We start from the raw sequence: 15706 nt of genomic DNA on the forward strand, positions 1-15706 counted from the left end.
CCCCATATAGTTCTCCATACAGCCACTTGCCCCATATAGTGCTGCACAAGTGTTATGGCTCCATATAGTGCTCCGTACAGCCACTTGCCACATATGCTTTTGCTGCGATAAAAAAAAAAAAATCACATACTCACCTCTCTTCGCTCAGGACCCCCGGCATAGGCAATATTTACCTGCTCCTTGTGCGGCTCCGTCTTCGGCACTGATGTTCAGCAGAGGGCGCACACTGACTACGTCACCGCCCCCTCTGACCTGAGCGTCACTACCAGAGGACGCTGGAGACGGAGCCACACCAGAACGAGGAGCAGTAAATATCGCGCAGCGCTGCGCTCCCCCTCCCCGTATACTCACCTACTGCTGGCGCTGTGTCCCTGCTTCTTCCACCGCTGCATCTTCTTCCTGTATTGAGCGATCACAGTTACCGCACATTACAGTCATGAATATGCGGCTCCACCTCTATGGGATGTGGAGCCACATATTCATTAATGTAATGAGCGGTACCATGTGACCGCTCAGTACAGGAAGAATATGCAGCGCTGGAAGAATCAGGGACGCAGCGCCAGCAGTAGGTGAGTATTATTAGACAGCCCCCGCCCCTCCCTCACCTGCCGGCCCCCGGGTATGACCCGAGTATAAGCCGAGAGGGGGACTTTCAGCCCAAAAAAATGGGCTGAAAATCTTGGCTTATACTCGAGTATATACGGTGTATATATATACAGTATATATATATATATATATATATATATATATATATATATATATACAGATGCTTCTCACAAAATAAGAATATCATCAAAAAGTTAATTTATTTCAGTTCTTCAATACAAAAAGGGTCATTACAAACAGAGTGATCTAATTCAAGTGTTTATTTCTGTTAATGTTTATGATTATGGATTACAGCCAATGAAAACCCAAAACTCATTATCTCAGTAAATTAGAATAATTAACAAAAACACCTACAAAGACTTCCTAAGCATTTAAAAACCTTCCATGGTCTGTTTCAGTAGGCTCCACAATCATGGGGAAGACTGCTGACTTGACAGATGTCCAGTAGGCAGTCACTGACACACTCCATAAGGAGGGTAAGCCACAAAAGGTCATTGCTAAAGAAGCTGGCTGTTCAGAGTGCTGTATCCAAGAATATTAATGGAAAGTTGAGTGGAAGGAAAAAGTGTGGTAGAAAAAGGTGCACAAGAAATCGGGATAACCGTAGCCTTGAAAGAATTGTTAAGAAAAGACTATTCAAAAATTTTGGGCAGATTCACAAAGAGTGGATTGCTGCTGGAGTCATTGCTTCAAGAGCCACTACATACAGACGTATCCAGGATAACAAGTAGTGATGGGTGAGCACTAAATGCTCGGGTGCTCATTGCTCGGGTCGAGCAAATTGGAATACTCGGGTACTTGACCCGAGCAATGAGGCCAATGTAAGTCTATGGGAAACCCGAGTATTTTTACCGGGATCCCCCGGGGGTCCATTTAAGGTCTAATAACGTCAGAAAATGATGGAAACACAGCTCAAGCGACACAGGAACATCATGGGGATTGCCCCTGGAAACATTTCTGACTCCTAGGTCACAGCTGTAAGCAATGTTGTCAGAGTTTCACCCCATTTTTACAAATGCACCAAAAACATACAAAAATGTAACCAAAATGAATTTTGCTTGGAAATATGTTAAGGTACGTCCTTTCCAGGCTAATGACTTGTATATAAGGAAAAATAATTAACTCTAGACTAAAATTTTCCTCCTCCACTTGGGTTATGTTCACACGCAGTGTTTTTGGTGAGTTTTTCAACTTTAACATTGCTTTCAACCAATACAAATGCATTCACTTGGAACTGTCATTCTAACATTTAACAACCCCAGCTGGCCATGTGGTGTGTGACACATAAGGAGACACATCTTGTTTCATTTCTGAATGAGGGACTCTTAAAGTCACAAATCCTATTTTTATAGTGGCATTAGGCGGCATTAATATTCTTAAAGGACCATTATTAAACAGTGGGTCTCCTATGATGTTATTGCCTATGCAGTGAGTAGCTGGGCTGCCAAGAATTACGACGAACCCCAATACCACTTTCATGAGAGGTACAGGAGGACGTCCTGAAAAAACATTGCATTGAATGCAAGGCCTGCCCTGCTATCAAGTCATATGCACCCCAATAAGCATTTGAACACAGGTACTGGATGGCCACAGGAAAACCCACTTCACATTCTTCAGTTGGTCCTGCCATACTGTTTTCTTATGTGTTGACTGCAAGGCCTGCCCTGCTAACAAGTCATATGCACCCCAATAAGCCTTTGAACCCAGGTACTGGATGGCCACAGGAAAACTCACATTCTTCAGTTGGTCCTGCCATACTGTTTCCTTATGCATTGAATGTAAGGGCCGCCTTGACCCAAATTTGCACGCACCCCAATCCCCCTTTGGAAGAAACTTGGAGGAGGGCCTTTTAAAAAAACTGTCCCATTACAAAGGAGCGGGTCTCCTAGACACTAAGTGCATGGGCTGACAAACATTTCCCCATGGGGGTAAATTTAAAAAAAAATATTGAATGGGGATGATAGACACCCTTTCTAAAAATGGACTGTCTGTAGCAACACGTGAACCCTGGAGATCTAGTGGTGGAAAATGATGAGAGGTGGAGGAAGGCCTCATTAAAAACTAGGCCCAATTAAAAGGAGCGAGTCTCCTAGGCTTGTAATGCCCATACACTATTTGTATGAGCTGACAAACATTTCCCCATGGGGGTAAATTTAAAAAAAATATACCATGGGCATCATAGACACCCTTGCCAAAAATGGACTGTTTATAGCAGCACAGAACATGTTCAGCGTGGTGATCTAGTGGTAGAGAATGAGGAAACATTGCTGAAGACCTCATTAAAAACTAGGCCCAATGTAAAGGAGTGTGTCTCCTAGGCTTGTAATGCCCATACATGCAGTGCATGGGCTGACAAACATTTCCCCAATTTGGATACATTTTTTTTTAAATATACTATATGCATCATAGACACCCTTGCCAAAAAATGGACTGCCTGTAGAGGCACAGAAGATGTTAAGCCTGGTGATCTAGTGGTGGAGAATGAGAAGACATAAAGCAAAAACATAATGAAATTAAAAAAAAAAATGATGTGAATCCACAGATGAAAGTAAATAACAAAATGGAGGGGCGAACACAGGTTCATAGATTTGAAGCCATAATGTGTCCAAAGAGATATGTTTGTCCATAGCAACAGCTCAGAGGCAGGGGTATAAATAAAAATATAATATAAAAGTCTTTGAATAATTTTCTATTGTAGAGGTATACACTACCTCATTAGAGGACTGTCCATAGATAGGTAAAATGGAAAATATAAGAATAAATGAGAATAATAGACGTGCATTTCTTTTTTATGACATTTTCCCCTGTGGGAGTAATGTTTGTTTTGGTTTCCAATTAGTAACGGGCATCATAAAAACACCCATGTACAAAAATATTTGTGACTTTGGCATCACGGAATCCATTCACCCTGGTGTTCTACTGATTGTGGATGATGAGGATAAGGAAGACGAAAACAATAAACAGTCCAAATCTGGAAACGTATACCCATGTGTGGTTGTGAAGATGTGCATGAGAATCAGGGGTGGATTAAGGGTAGCCAGGGCCCCGGGCTGTTCACACACTGTGGGCCCCCCGGTCATGTGACGGGGGTCATGTGACGGGGGGGTCATGATATACCCGAACCAGATTATTCCAGAAAAAGGGCCGGGCCCTACTCTACTGTAACCTAGGAAATATTTGTTAAAATCTGCAATACAATTTAGGTATATCTTGACCAATAATATCACATACAAGGAACAAATACCACAGCACCATGACCAGACCACAAATTACAACCACAGTGATCGAATAATAACACATACAAGGGACAAATACCACCGCACCATTTCCAGACCACATATTACCATAGCTCCCAACTTTTGAAGTTGGGAAAGAGGGACAAAGTTTGCGGCGCGCGTTGCGCGCTGCAGCACATTTTAGGCCACACCTGTGACCACACCCATTCACTAGTCACACCCATATCCATGTCTCAACCACACCCATTTAGCACTGCTGATCACATTGTTCATAAAGAAAAATTATAAAAAAAAAATATGGCCACATAGTGCTCGATACTGTATAATGGCCACACAGTGCTCCATACTGTATAATGACCCCACATGACCACATGATGCTCAATACTGTATAATGGCCACACATGATGCTCCATACTGTATAATGGCCACACGTGATGCTCCATACTGTATAATGGCCCCACATGATGCTCAATACTGTATAATGACCCCACGTGATGCTCAATACTGTATAATGGCCCCACATGATGTTCAATACTGTATAATGACCCCACATGATGCTCAATACTGTATAATGACCCCACGTGATGCTCAATACTGTATAATGACCCCACGTGATGCTCAATACTGTATAATGACCCCACATGATGCTCAATACTGTATAATGGCCACACATGATGCTCAATACTGTATAATGACCCCACATGATGCTCAATACTGTATAATGGCCCCACATGATGCTCAATACTGTATAATGACCCCACATGATGCTCAATACTGTATAATGACCCCACATGATGCTCAATACTGTATAATGGCCACACATGATGCTCCATACTGTATAATGGCCACACATGATGCTCCATACTGTATAATGGCCCCACATGATGCTCAATACTGTATAATGACCCCACGTGATGCTCAATACTGTATAATGGCCCCACATGATGCTCAATACTGTATAATGACCCCACATGATGCTCAATACTGTATAATGGCCCCACATGATGCTCAATACTGTATAATGACCCCACATGATGCTCAATACTGTATAATGGCCCCACATGATGCTCAATACTGTATAATGACCCCACATGATGCTCAGTACTGTATAATGGCCACACATGATGCTCCATACTGTATAGTGACTGCACATGATGCTCCATACTGTATAATGACCGCACATGATGCTCCATATTGTATAATGACCGCACATGATGCTCCATACTGTATAATGACCACACATGATGCTCCATATTGTATAATGACCGCACATGATGCTCCATAATGGCCACACATGATGCTCCATACTGTATAATGACCGCATATGATGCTCCATACTGTATAATAGCCGCACATGATGCTCCATACTGTATAATGACTGCACATGATGCTCCATACTGTATGACAGCACATGATGCTCCATACTGTATAATGACTGCACATGATGCTCCATACTGTATAATGACAGCACATGATGCTCCATACTGTATAATGACAGGCAGCACATGATGCTCCATACTGTATAATGGCCACACATGATGCTCCATACTGTATAATGGCCACACATGATGCTCCATACTTTATAATGACCGCACATGAGGCTCCATACTGTATAATGGCCACACATGATGCTCCATACTGTATAATAGCCGCACATGATGCTCCATACTGTATAATGGCCACACATGATGCTCCATACTGTATAATGACCGCACATGATGTTCCATACTGTATAATAGCCGCACATGATGCTCCATACTGTATAATGACCGCACATAAGGCTCCATACTTTATAATGACCGCACATGAGGCTCCATACTGTATAATGACCGCACATGATGTTCCATACTGTATAATAGCCGCACATGATGCTCCATACTGTATAATGACTGCACATCATGCTCCATACTGTATAATGACCGCACATCATGTTCCATACTGTATAATGACCACACATGATGCTCCATAGTGTATAATGACCGCACATGATGCTCAATAATACTGTATAATGACCGCACATGATGCTCCATACTGTATAATGGCCACACATGATGCTCTATACAGTATATTGGCCGCACATGATAATGGCCACACATAGCTACTCCTACACACGCGGCTGCGCTCCGTAAACTTTGCATACACGCCTCCGCTCCGTACACACGGTTCCACTCCATACATCTCATACACACACGGCTCCGCTCCGTACACATTCAGCTCCGCTCCATACACCTCATACACGGCTCTGCTCCATACACCTCATACACACACGGCTCTGCTCCATACACCTCATACACAGCTCCGCTCCATACACCTCATACACACACGGCTCCGCTCCATACATCTCGTACACACGGCACTACTCCGTACACCTCATACACACACCGCTCCGCTCCATACACATTGCACACACTGCTCCGCATACCTTGCACACACACAGCTGCGCTGCGTACACCTCATACACATACGGCTCCTCTCCATACATCTCGTACACACACGGCACTACTCAGTACACCTCATACACACGTGGCTGTGCTCCGTACACCTCATACACACGCGGCTGTGCTCCGTACACCTCATACACACGCGGCAGTGCTCCGTACACCTCGTACACACGGCTCCGCTCCGTACACCTCGTACACACGCGGCTGTGCTCCGTACACCTCGTACACATGGCTCCGTACACCTCTTACACACGACTCCGCTCCATACACCTCGTACACATGCAGCTGTGCTCCGTACACCTTGTACACATGGCTCCGTACACCTCTTACACACGACTCCGCTCCGTACACCTCGTACACACGCGGCTGCGCTCCGTACACCTCGTACACACGCGGCTGTGCTCCGTACACCTCGTACACATGCGGCTGTGCTCCGTACACCTCGTACACACGCGGCTGTGCTCCGTACACCTTGTACACACGACTCCGCTCCGTACACCTCATAGACACCCTGCTCTGCTCCGTACACCTCGTACACACGCGGCTGCGCTCCGTACACCTCATGCACACGGCTCCGTACACATCGTACACACACGACTCCGCTCCATAGACCTTTCACACGCTGCTCTGATCCATACACCTCGTACACACACGGCTCTGCTACATCCACCCTGTAAACACCTCCTGACCTCACACATACGCTGCCTTGCCCTCCTCCGGCGCCATGGCAACCAGCAAAGTCCTGTACACGGAGGTCCTCCTCCCGATCATGTGACCCCTGACTCCTCCCATCCTGTGACCTCATCACAGGTCCTGTGCACAGAGCAGCCATTATGTGGTGTGCTGCTGTGCAGGCCTGGTGCAGGGACTCGGAGCTCTCAGCTGACCGGCTGATACACGCACCTCCCAACCAATGCGGGCCCCCTCTCTCTGCCCACCGGGTCCGGGGGCACACAAATGCCGGCGGGCATTCAGACAATTAGTGGAGGGTCAATCTGTGCGGTAGCCCAGGGCCCCCCCAGACCACTGGGCCCTGGGCTACCGCCCATATTGACCCTCTGATAATCCGCCCCTGATGAGAATACACCTCCCCAAAAAACAGAATGTATTAGAGGTTATGTTTCGCTGTTTTCACTTGGTGGTGTACAGAAGTCTTGCTCAATCCATCCATTGTTCATTTTTATAATAGTCAGCCTGTCAGCATTTTCAGTTGACAGGCGGATGCACTTATCTGGTATAATTTCACCAGCAGCGCTAAAAACCCATTCAGACAGAACGCTAGCAGCAGGGCAGGCCAGGACCTCCAAGGCGTAGAGAGCCAGTTCATGCCACGTGTCCAGCTTGGATACCCAATAATTAAAAGGCACAGAGGAATCACGGAGGATGTTTGTACAATCTGCAAGGTACAACCTCAGCATCATCCCAAAGATTGCATTTCTTGTAACAGCACTCCTTGCATCTGTGCCGCCACGATGGGAGGGTCTGAGAAAACTGTCCCAGAACGTTGACATTGTTCCCCTGCCTGAGCTGGATTGTACTTTTGTCTCTCTCACTTGGACTCATTGGTTGTACAACAAACTCTGACGTCTGCTGCCAGCGTTCTCACATGGGAATTTTCTAAGTTATTCTGCTACAAGGGCCCTTTGGTACTACAAAATTTTAGTACACCTCTCTGCCTCTGGCAGAAGAGATTTAAAGTTCTCCTTGTAGCGTGTGTTAGGTGTAGAGGTCTCCCCTCTGCACAGGGGGAATCTCGAAGCTTCTCTGCTGCGGTCTCCCATTCTTCTCCAGCTGCAGTGGAGCCTGCTTAGCAGAGACGTCTGTCCCAGCATCTGGCTCAAGCTGATACTGTGCAACTGGTTATTGCTGCCCTTCCAGGCTCTGCCTTTGTAGCCAGCACTGATCAGCAGCAAGCAGGTCTTTCTGGGACTAAGTCCTGCTTTTCCCATACTGAGCATGACCACAGGATGACCTCCCATGGAAGGTCGGGGGTCACATGCTCAGGTCCTGTTGCGGCTCCCATTGGACCATCTGGAAGGTCCCATAGCACTGCTGCTATAAAACGTTTGCATGGCCGCTCGGTGTATACTTGAAAACGTGTGTGTGTAGATGTGTGACTGTCGCTCATTAATCATCCCCCTTCCTAGTGTTGTTGACTGCTCGCGAATGGTGGATGCATGCTATCTAGCGCCCGACAGTGCTATCTGTTCACTAAGCAAATGTTGCAGTGCCTGTCTCTACAGCACCATGCGCCATCTGTGCGCTCTCCTGACAAGCATCAGTATAGGGTGGGAATTCCCACTTGAACTGATCATCTGACTCAGGGCGTCCTCAGGCGTGGGCTCAAAAGCCACCGAGAGTCAGAGCCAGTTCAATCACCAGATTAGTAGGAGTGATTCTTAGGGATCCCACTAGGGTCTTTTAGCTGCATCTTGTGACTGCTAACAGGGTGCAGCGTATTGTTTGACACTGTGAAGCAACAGAACTCGCTACCATTTCACACGGGGTGTGGTCTAACCCACGTGTGAGCTAAGTGTCCATCCGCCATTACATAGCAGCTGGTACCATCATTGCACGGTGGACCCCCGGCTGCGAACTCACCTCATATCAATTCCTTTATTCTTTGGTGCGTTCCGCTAGCCCTAACAGGGTGGTTCTGGAAGTGTCACCAACCAATAATGAGTGTCAGAAATTTTTTTTATAATGCGAGGGTCACGTGAAATGCAGAGCAACATAAAGTCAGCCATGCGTGCCAGACTGCTAACAGGCAAGACTTCCGTGTCCTCACCAGCAGGACAACTGACCATGCTGTCCTCCTCCTCCTTGTCCTCAGGCCATCCCTGCTGAACAGATGGTATGACAGCTGTGCTTGTAGTACTGTCTATAGCGCATTAAAGTAGTTCCTGTTCTTCCTCCTCCTCCTTATTGCCTACCAATCCAGGTTGGGAACACATGAGGCTGGGCTGAGTGTAATCCCCCTGTATGGTTCCTTCCTCCATGTCCTCGTGCTCTGCCTGCAATGCATCCTCTTTAATTGTAAGCAGAGAGATTTTCAGAATGCAAAGAAGTGGAATGGTAATGTTAATTATGGCGTCATCGCCGCTCACCATCTTAATGCAGTCCTCAAAGTTTTTAAGAATGGTACATATGACTGGCATCCATGTCCACTCCTGAGGTCTTATGTGTGTAGTCTGAACAGAATATCGAAAGACTTGTTGATGCTGGTAGTCAACAACTGCCCTCTTCTGCTCACAAATCCTTTCCAATAGAGTTGAGCGACTTTTACTTTTTTAGGATCGAGTCGGGTTTCGCGAAACCCGACTTTCTCAAAAGTCGGGTCGGGTGAAATCGGCCGATTATTTCAAAAAGTCGGGGTCCGACAGAAACACAAAACCCTATGCAAGTCAATGGGGAATCAAAGTCGGCAGTGAGAGGACAGGAAAACACCTACAGTGCCCATTTTAATGCCAAAAACATCAATTCGTATTACTGAAGCTTGTCAATCTTAATTTACTTTATAATAATAGTTAGGCATTGAAAACAGGGGGTCATTTGGCTAATGGTGTGGGGGGGTAGGGCTGGCTAAAGATTTTCGTGGGCCCAGGAAACGCGGAATACGTCACGGCGGTGGAGCAGGGAGAGGTGGGTATTTCAACTTTGCAACTGCTGTGATCCTGAGCAAGCAGGGGGGGCCCACTCGTTGGCACTGGTACAGGGCCCCTCATAGTACGGCGGTGTGTTTGACGGCGGGTGGCGCCTCCCACTGCCAGAGACACTTTTGCATACTATGAGGGGCCCTGTGCCAGTGCCAACGAGTATGCCCCCCACCTGATGAAGGAACCTGCACTTTCATCTGCACCTTCCTCTTTGTCCACGTGTAAGGTGGTATAGTATGCGGGAAGGGGAACCTGACTTTCAGCAGGGTCAGATTCTGGCTGTGTAGAGTGCAAGGGGAATGTAGTGGTCTGGGTCAATGTACCAGCAGACTCATCTAGCAGTGGCTAGTCAATGGGCAGGATAAGGAGGAAACACAGATATAGGCCCTAATAAGAAAGTAGGCTAAATCCAGTTCAAAATTGGTAACAGGACTAAACAGGCGGCATTTCTTTGTTCAGCGGAGGACAACAGTGTGCAGCCACAGCCGGTTGTATTCAGCTCAGGGTGCGTTACTGCCTCATACCGTAAAATACAGTGTCCCTTTTTGCTAATAGTGCATCCTGGTGCACATTTTTTCAAAAATTTCCTATTAGTGGCTTTCCACCCGTATCCAGTGAAATTGTGGAAAAACACTACATAGGATAACATAGGGGAGGTTTTTTGGGCCTTGCAGCGCCGTTTACGGCTGTCTGCATGGTCTCCGTGTGAGTGCAGCTCGCCCTGTAGTCTGTGTGCAGCCACAGCTGGTTGTATTCAGCTCAGGGTGCGTTACTGCCTCATACCGTAAAATACAGTGTCCTTTTTTGCTAATAGTGCATCCTGGTGCACATTTTTTCAAAAATTTCCTATTAGTGGCTTTCCACCCGTATCCAGCAAAGTTGTGGAAAAACACTACATAGGATAACATAGAGGAGGTTTTTTGGGCCTTGCAGCGCCGTTTACGGCTGTCTGCACGGTCTCCGTGTGAGTGCAACTCGCTCTGTAGTCCGATCTGCCCAAAAAAAAAAAAAGAAAGTAAAGTTCACCAAACACACCACTTAACAGTTGTGTAGGCCACATTAACTCATAATAAAGTCTAGTCCACACTTTAGAAAATTAGTGTTTCTTATACCTGTTAGGAGGAGCTGTTCAGGAATACGCACACTAAGGCCTTAGTACTTTTCTGCTTCTTTATCTGTCAACCAAGATGAAGAGGGCAGGGAGTAAGGCACGTGGGCGTGGGTGCTGTTGTGAATTCCGCTCTTGGGCTCCCTCCGGTGGTTGTAAGTGGCACTTTTGTGAGTTCTGCTCTTGGGCTCCCTCTTGTGGTTTCAAGTGGTATGGCTGCTCCTTGGGGTTAGCCGTCTTCAGCTGCCTCCACTTATCGTCTCTTCTGCTCGGCTATTTAGGCCTGGCTGTTCCTTCAGCCAGTGCCACTTGTAAATGGTTCCTGGTTGGATTCACATCTCTTTGGATTTCCCTGTTATCCTGACCAGTTCTGCTAAGCTAAGTTTTTGCTTGCGCTTTTCTGTTCACAGATTGTGGACTTATCCGTTCAGTGCTTTCTATGTTTGTCCAGCGTTATCAGTATGAATGAATTCTGTCTTGCTAGAAGCTCTGGGAAGCAGATTTACCCTCCACAGGTGTGGAGATTTTTTTTGTAAGCTCTGCGTGGATTTTTGTAGTGTTTTATACTGACCGCACAGTATTCCATCCTGTCCTATCTATCAAGCTAGACTGGCCTCCTGTGCTCATCCTGGTTTTATTCTGTGTATGTCTTTTTCCTCTCCACTCACAGTCATTATTTGTGGGGGGCTAATCTATCCTTTGGGGATTTTCTCTGAGGCAAGATAGTTTTCCTGCTTCTGTCTTTAGGGGTAGTTAGCTCTTAGGCTGAGATGCCTAGGGAGAGTTAGGTGCATTCCACGGCTACTTCTAGTGTTGTGTTGAGCTTGGGGACTGCGGTCAGTACAGTTACCACTTCCTTCAGAGCTCGTTCCATGTTGCTCCTAGACCACCGCATCATAACAGGGCACGGAGCTGGGAGAGGACGTGGTGATTCTGTGCCTGCTGCGGGCACGGGTGACTCATCATCACCCAGTTTCAGCAGGGAACAATCCTTCATGCGCAGCTTTGTAGGAGAGCGCCGTACACCGCTGCTGCATGAAGATTGTCGGATTGATGGCAGCTAACGCATCGACTTCAATTAGTGCCACATCCTCTCAGGCACAAAGCACTGGAGAGCAGCCATCTGTCTCTTCACCACCTGCCAAATTGGCCAGGCAGTCAGAGAGCCCAGGACAGGAGCCGTCTCCACTTCTATTCTCTGAATCTCTTGGCTTGGAAACAGGGGGCCAGCCAAGCAGTATTGGAGAAATGGAAGAAGAGGCAGTGTGCAGTGATGCCCAACAGCTTTGTCTCTCTGACTCTGAAGAGGTGGGTGGGCCAGTGCCTCTGGTCACCACAGTGCAGTACGCATCTGATGATGAGACTCAGGTGCCGCTTTCTGGTGCGTACTCTACTGCCGAGACTACCCAGGAGGAGCAGTTGGTGGCAGAGGGTAGTGTAGATGATGAGGTCCTTGACCCATCGTGGCGTGAGGTACAGGAAGGTGGTGGGAGCAGCTCTGAGGAAGAGATTCCCCGAACAGGCCAAAGAGGGAGGGGGAGGGGGAAGACTGCGGAGCATGTAGCCTCCACTTTGGCACCCGTTAGGAGCTTGTCTCTTCCAAAAGTCAAAAAGGGCGCTCCCAAGACTTGCAGTGCCTGGTCCTTTTTTGACACAGTTGCAGATGACATTTGCTTTGTCAAATGCAAGCTGTGTCATCAGAAAGTCAAAAGAGGGAAAAGTGTCAGCAACCTCAATACCACAAATATGTGGAAACATGTGCGGAACAGGCACGCGGTGGAGTTACAAAAACACACTGAAGACCTAGGCCAACCAACAGCGGCAGCTACCACCTCTTCAGCTCGTGTTGCCTCTTCCTCCAGCTCACACACAGCTGGTTCGGCTTCCTCCTAGGATCGCCATGGAAGAACCTCTGGCACTGTTGTCCAGAGACCCACTGTAATTCCACCCACAGCACCACGTTCCCAGTCATCCTCACACTCCCAGCCCAGTCTACAGCCATTGGTAGTACAGGCATGGGAGAAAAGGCGGCCATTCTCGGCAAACCACCCCCGAGCACAGGCTCTGAATGCTGGCATTGCAAAATTACTGGCCCTTGAAATGCTCTCATTCAGGCTGGTGGAGACTGACAGCTTCCGTGACTTGATGGCATTGGCAGTCCCACAGTACAATGTGCCCAGTTGCTTTTATTTCAGCAGGCAAGCCGTCCCTGCCCTGCACAAGAATGTGGAGGGACACATAAAATGCCATCAGTAGCAAGGTCCACCTCACCACCGATGCGTGGACCAGTCAACATGGACAGGGGCGATACCTTTCCCTCACTGCCCTTTGGGTTAATGTTGTTGAGCTGGGTACAGATCGTGTGAGTGGCGCAGGACGTGTCCTGCCCACTCCAAGGATTGCAGGAATCCAGTCTGTACGCATTGACTCCTCCTCTTACACAAGTTCCTCAGAATCATCGCTGCAGGAGCCGTCACAGTCCAACTCCACATGGACCCGTGAACATTTACCTGTTACGACCGACATGAGCACAGCCGTGGCCAAATATCAACAGGCCGTCTTGAAATTAGTTTCTTTGGGGAATCGAAGCCACACAGCGCAGGAGCTCTGGAATGCCATCAAGCAGGAGAGCGATGTGTGGTTTGTGCCAGCGAATCTCCAGCCAGGCATGGTAGTGTGTGACAATGGCCGAAATCTGGTGGCAGCTTTGGCCCTTGGTAACCTCACTCACATCCCATGTCTGGCACATGTGCTCAATTTGGTTGTGCAGAGTTTTCTGAGGGACTATCCGGATCTTGATGCACTGCTGCACAAGGTCCGCCTAGAGTGTGCTCACTTGCAGCGTTCCAGCACGACAAGATCGCGCATTGCAGCTCTGCAGCGCCGATTCCGCCTTCCGGAACATCGCATCATATGTGACTTACCCACCAGGTGGAATTCCACGTTACATATGTTGGAGCGGTTGTGTGAGCAGCAGCAAGCAGTAATGGAGTACCAGCTGCATCAGGCGCAAAGAAGTCGCACTCCGCGCCGTTCAGACTTCACAACTACAGAGTGGGCCACTATGAAGGACGTCTGCCAGGTTTTGCGTCCCTTTGATTATTCCACGCGGATGGCGAGTGCAGATGATGCACTAGTCAGCATGACTGTCCCCCTTATCTACCTGCTTCAACAAACACTGCAAGCGCTAAGGGATGATGTTGGGGAAGAGGTGGAGGATGAGGATTCACCATTTCCATCAGCTTCTGGACAGTCAGCGCCACGTGGTTCCTCACAAAGGCATAGGCAGGGGAGACTTTGTGAGGAGGATAAGGAGGAGTCAATGGAGGAGGAAGACATCCATCCAGAGGAGGGAGTTACACAATTGTCCAGTAGTCTGTGTGTACAGCGAGGGTGGGGTGATGAAGAGCGGGCAGAGATCACGTCTCAAGCAGGGGACAGCGTTTCTTGGCCAGTTGGCAGTCTGCAGCACATGGTTGATTTCATGCTGCAGTGCCTGAGAAACGACCGCCGCATCGACCACATTCTCAACATGCCTGATTATTGGGTGTACACGCTCCTCGATCCTCGCTACCGGGACAACGTACACAACCTCATCACACCGTTGACCCCGGAGCGTAAAATGCGGGAGTACCAAGACACACTGGTGAATTCCATCATCTTCTCCAGTCCAACTGAGAGGAGTGCTGCTAGTGCTTTACAAAGCAGCTCAGTGCGTCGAGGCAGTGGAGGAGGCTCTGCACAAAGAGGGAGCAGAAGCAGTGCAGCTGCCCAAGGCAAGACCAGTATGGCCCAACTGTGGCATAGTTTTGTGTGCCCGCCCCAAATGTCTACACCATCACTGGCGGCTCCAGTCAGCAGGAGGCAACGGTTCCGTCAGATGGTGACAGACTACATGTCTTGCCCTCTTACTGTACTCCCAGACGGCTCTTCCCCTTTCAAGTTTTGGTTCTCTAAGCTGGATACATGGCCAGAGCTAAGCCAGTATACATTGGAGGTGCTGGCTTGCCCTGCGGCTAGTGTCTTATCGGAACGCGTCTTTAGTGCCGCAGGTGGTGTACTAACAGATCGTCGCATGCGACTATCCTCCGATAACGTTGCCCGGCTTACTTTTCTGAAAATGAACCAGGCCTGGAACTCGCAGGAATTTGCCACTCCTCTGCCTGATTAAGTAATTGGGTGTGATCCAGGTCTCCTGATGTGTTCATCTTTCTACCACCTGAACTGCAATTCCTGGGCTCCAACACCGCCACTTGAGGCTCAGAAGTGCAGGCTGCACAGTCAAAACATACGACCCAGTGTTATTGGGTTTCAGTAACGTCAGCTGATCCCCAGCTGTGTAGCCGGCAATGTGTCTTGCGACCGCCACGCTGACACAACAACTGAAATATTAGGGAACCTGTCCCCCCCAGGCGTTTGTTACTGAAAGAGCACCTTGTGCAGCAGTAATGCTTATAGTTTAGCTCCTCGCACACGCAGAACTTAACACTTATAAAATGTGCCAAACAGTCAATAGTGGCGCACTCACTAAGAATTGGTGCCCAGAGGAAAAAATAATCATATAATAGGAAAAATAACCTCCGGCACTCAAAATCAATTCCACACTTGTTTCTTTCTTGAGAAAATTATTATTTATTTATCTTCAACACTCAGCCAATA

This window comes from Ranitomeya imitator, chromosome 7 (assembly GCF_032444005.1).
Source record: "Ranitomeya imitator isolate aRanImi1 chromosome 7, aRanImi1.pri, whole genome shotgun sequence".
Classification (NCBI taxonomy): Eukaryota; Metazoa; Chordata; class Amphibia; order Anura; family Dendrobatidae; genus Ranitomeya; species Ranitomeya imitator.